The following is a 5345-nucleotide window of genomic DNA, read 5'->3' on the forward strand; positions in this document are numbered from 1 at the left end:
CACACACACGCTCGCACGCACACACCCACGCAAACACTGGCGGTAGCTGCGTGTCTCTCTGTATGTTTAGGTGGAGTCTGTTAGTTGTTTTTGTTCAGTTGCGTATGTGTGACTTGTGCGTGTGTTTTTGCGTGTGTGTGTCTGTTTATGAGTGTTTGCGGACTGTCGGTTATCAAGGCATATTTGGTTGCTATGCCACACATGTACACTCACTCACACACACACACACACACACACACACACACACACACACACACACACACACACACACACTCACACAGATAGAGAGTGTCCCACAGAAGTAGGGATCAGCTGAGGCAGCAGATGTGGTGATTCCGAACGAGAAGCAGATGTTTGAGGGGACTGGAGGGGGAGCTAATGCTACTTCCTAAGCATTCAGCAGCTTCTCTGTCATGGCTTGTGTTTGACTCTTGGCCTCAATGGGAAACACAGCTTTAACGGTGTAGACGTTGCATGGAGAATGATGGCTGTGTAATTGTTATTATTCAGATTCACACACACACACACACACACGCGCACGCACGCACGCACACACACGCAGACACACACACACGCACACACACACACGCACACGCACGCACACACACACACACACACACACACACACACAAACACACACAGCATTGGTGGTGATGATGGTGGTGGTGGTGGTGGTGGTGGTGGAGGTGGTGGTGGTGGTGGTGGTGATGATGGTGGAGGTGGTGGTGGTGGTGATGGTGATGGTGGAGGTGGTGGTGGTGGTGGTGCTGGTGGAGTTGATTGGTTATTGATGGTAGTGGCGACAAATTGAACACGCCATCTGTAACCTCATCATGTGTGTCCAGACATGTGTGTTCCACTATCCACATCCATGACATTGGATGGCTTCTCACACAGCCTTGTTGCCATGGAGCTGGGACACCCTAACCGAGAGCCAATATTGTCAGTAGACATTAGATCGGATGAGCAAACTATTGGTATTATGGGATGTTTAATTTTTGCCCACGCTGAGTGGAAGTGTCCACAAGTAGCTCCTTTTGTCCTTCCCGGTTGCCGGGGAAACCAAACTCGGGTAATATTTGGGGTGTTCTGCCATTTGGTTCCACCGTTTACCTAGCCAACGGGTAATCCGGGCCAGCCAATAGGGGGCCAGGATGTATTGGTGACTACGCCCCACACCGCTGGAAAGTTTAAAGATGTATTGTGTTGTGTTGGGAACTCAAAGAGGGTGTTAACTCCCCCCATCTGTTGGGCTGGCAGGGAAAACAAATGGATGTTCTGTAACCAACTGTTAAAAACCTTTTCAACTATGGTGGAATGGCGAGTGCTCGCTTCAAACAACTCCATTAACTTCAAACACACAAAACAACAAACTGTGTAAGACATACTCACTCACACTCACTCATACCAAGTACTCACAAAGCAAAACATCCAGACACACACACAAACACACACACACACACACACACCACACACACAGCAACACCACACACACACAAACCAAATGTATTTTTTTCCACAGTTGACGTGTAACTTTTCCAAGCATCAGCGCTCAGTGATACATTGGATTTATAGAGGCGTGTGCTTCTAATTAAGATCTCAAGAAGCAGAACCAGGAGACATGCTGGACAGAGCATCTGTCCCTCTAAACCAGCTCAGAACTCAGTCCTTCATAACCAGCTCAGAACTTTGTCCCTCTAAACCAGCTCAGAGCTCTGACCTACTAAACCATCTCAGAGCTCTGTCCTCCTCAACCAGCACAGAGCTCTGCTCTAAACCAGCTCAGAGCTCTCTCCTTCAAAACCAGCTAAGAGCTCTGTCCTTCTAAACAAGCCCAGAGCTCTATCCTTCTAAATCAGCTCAGAGCTCTCATTGTAAACCAGCTCAGAGCTGTCATTCTGACCCAGCTCAGAGCTCTGTCCTTCTAAACCAGCTCAAAGCTCTGTCCTTCTTTACTAGCTCAGAGCTCTGTCCTGCTAAACCAGCTCAGAGCTCTCATTGTAAACCAGCTCAGAGCTCTCATTCTGAACCAGCTCAGAGCTCTGTCCTTCTAAAACAGCTCAGAGCTCTGTCCTTCTTTACTACCTCAGAGCTCTGTCCTTCTAAACCAGCTCAGAGCTCTTTCCTTATTAACCAGTTCAGGTAGTATCCTTATACACCAGCTCAGATATCCAATAGCACCCAGCTGCAGTGTATCTGGGCTTAACTTGTCCTGTTATCACCTCTGTCATTCATTTAGGTTGCGACATCAATACGTCACAGTCAGCCTACCTACTCCTACCAAAAGCTTAGCTCCAGCATCACAGCCATTTAGGTTGTGACACCACACCAATTCAGTAGTGAGCTCATAGCGAGTTGTTTTGCCAAACCTACAACCTCCATCTGGTGTGATTGTGGTTTGAAGCAGTTCTCTGAACTCTGCATTAGAAGGCAGGCTCACTCCTCGGTGACATAGCTCTCTGAAGCGAAATGGAATCACATTCAGTGTGATTTTGAAATGAACACAGACCATAATAATCCTATATGGGGAGGAAACATTCTGCTATTAATCCTCAAACACGTTGTAGGTTGATGTGGAATTCAGCAAAGTGACGAAGAGACTTGGAGCGAGTCCAAGTCTGGTGGAGGAGCAACACACACGCACACAAACACACACACACACACACACACACACACACACTCACACATGCACATGTACACACGTACACATACACAGACAAACAAACAAACACACACTCACTCACACACACACACACACAAACACACAAACACACACACACAAACACAAACACACACAGACACACGCTCACACACACACATACACGCACACCCACTCAAACTCAAACACACACACACACACACACACACACACACACACACACACACACACACACACACACACACACACACACACAAACACAAAAAAACACAGAGGAAGACAGATTCATGTCCTGTGTGTTTTCCATCCTATCAGAACAATCTGGTCTTCATGTGGGAGAGACCCCCATGCAGAGAGAGTTCCTCTCTCTACATCACTGTAGCCCATACACATTTCCCCCCTCCTTCATCCCTGTACCTCCACATCTTCACCCCTCCCTCTCTCCTCCCTCCCTCTCTCCTCCCTCCCTCTCCCCCTCCCTCCCTTCCTGTTACCAACCCTCCTCTGGTCTTTCCCTTCCCTCTCCTCCTCCAGCCCCCCCTCAATCTTTATCCATTTATTTCTTCATATTCCATCCCCCCTTCCTTCCCCCTGTCTCTACAACTCCCTCCCTCCATCCCTCCCTCCCTTACACTTTTAACTCCCCCCCCCCCCCCCCCCTCTTGTGGCCCCCCTGCTGAGATCCTTCGCCCACGCTGTGGGCTCTACAAGATAAAATATAGCCTACTGTATATAATAATACAGACCATTAAACACACACACACACACACACACATAGAGCCTCCCTCCATGAAACACACACAAACGCACGTACCACCCCCCTCCACACACACACACACATTATGTGGAACTAGATGTATTTATGTTCCCCTGCCCTCTGAACCAGGCTTCACTACACTTGGCTGTGAGCCACAACGGGCCCCAAACCCCACCATCACCCCCCCATCGGGTCTGATTCAGCCCGTCTCTCCTCACCCCCTCCCCCTCTCTTCCTTACCTCCATCTCCCTCCTCCATCCCTCACCTCCCCCTCTCACTCTCACCTCCACCTCTTACTCTCACCCCTTACCCCTTTCTCTCCATCTCTCTCTCACCCCCACCAACCCTCTCCCCAAACTCCCCCCCCCCCCGCCCCCCGGTAGTGTGTTAGTGAGCGAGGCGATAAGGATGTTTCTCTGCGGATCACTGAGCCACGAGCAGCACAACCAAACCAGCGTTCTGCTCAATGAGCTCTGGGTATAAATACTGGAGCGGGGTTCTGTTGTGTTTGGACCGCCGGGGTCCAGACCCCCGTGTTACATAAGGTCCTCTCAGCATGCCGCGTGCGTCCTGCCGCCCACACCCGACCGCTAAACGGAACGACCTGCCAATCCGAGAGCCGACATTTTAGACGCTGATGTTGTTTTAAGGAAGTCCCAGAAGCCTCGGGGCTGTGTGTGGCGTACGCAGGAAAGCTGAGCCCGGCACTCTTTAAATAAATACTTTTTTTTATTCTGTTATTGGCTTTTTACAAGTACAAAGCATACATCATGTTATAGTTTTATCAAAAGTGGAAAATACCGATGTTACCTGTGTAACCATTGTAAAAAATAAGTCTTCAATCTTACTTTCCCCGAAAGTAAGAACATACAATTCAGCATATGAAAATGTCCATACAAACACAGCTTAAGTAATTTAAGTTAATACACAGTAAAAAAAAAAAAAAAACAAGCCAAACAAAAGACTGACAACAAATAACTTCTCATGGATTCACGTGAATCACAAAAATGTACACAACTTTATCTGTTCGTTTGCTTTTGTTTAGTTTAGAGTTCATATGTTTAGGCTGCCTCTGCAAGGAAACGCTGCTAAGAGTTTTAGGACAATGACGAACAATCCTCCAGTCCTAGAAGAAGAAGATGAAGAAGAAGAAGAAGAAGAAGACAGCAAGAGGAGGACCAAACGAATCCCCAAGCGTCTGTAAGGCAGCAGACATGCTGAGTCCACACCTCGAGTGTTTTGAAAAGTTTTCAAAAAAGAGGAGGAATAGAAAGAGTTAAAAATGGCAAACAGAGACTTGGGAGAGCCCGGGGAAAGAAGACTGGAGAGCCGGAGAGACAGACCAGGAGAGTAGAGCTACATGCAGGGTGGCAGACAGGAGGATAAAGCCAGGATGGAGCTCAGCTCTCCGCTAAGCTAGGCTAGGATCACGCCGCCGGCCAGGCCTCCTCTATCGTGTGAACAGAGACGCTAGGCTCACGCTAGCGGCTAGCGCGGCGGCGGCTACGTCCACAGGTGCGGTCGGATCCCACACACCTGCTTCTCCTTAACGAGGCCAGACGGACGGTGACCCCGGATGGCGGTGGAGGAGCGTGGCGGAGGAGGAGGAGGAGGTGGAGGAATGCTCTTCCCGTGAGCGTGGCTACTCTATCGCTCATCTTATCTCCCCGGCGGCCGTAGAGCCGCACGTGAAGCAGTGAAGTCTGGTCCAGGAGAGGCCGCGGCGGTAATGGGAAGCAGACGCGTGTGATTAAGATAGAGTACACGCGGCTCGGCCGTCGCCAAATTGAATTTCAGACAAAAATTCGGTCTGAGCCGCTCAATGTCAGCCGACACGTTGTAATGAGACCTGGAACAACGAGAACCGGATCGGACCGCTGGACGCGGACATGGAGGAGTGCTGGACCGCGCCAGCAGGGGTTAAACTA

General features: G+C 49.5%; 1 protein-coding gene across 1 annotated transcript in view; it reads right to left on the reverse strand.

Annotated features, from left to right (window-relative positions):
• Nucleotides 1-4198: 4198 nt before the first annotated feature.
• fat4 (FAT atypical cadherin 4) overlaps nt 4199-5345 on the reverse strand; it is a gene marked incomplete at its 5' end in the record, with an annotated part of 96253 nt that continues 95106 nt past the window's right edge. Inside the window, one exon of the mRNA XM_079744669.1 lies at nt 4199-5345. This exon is cut by the window's right edge and continues 2080 nt beyond it.

Source organism: Pollachius pollachius (genome assembly GCF_949987615.1).
Source record: "Pollachius pollachius genome assembly, chromosome: 10".
Taxonomy (NCBI): Eukaryota; Metazoa; Chordata; class Actinopteri; order Gadiformes; family Gadidae; genus Pollachius; species Pollachius pollachius.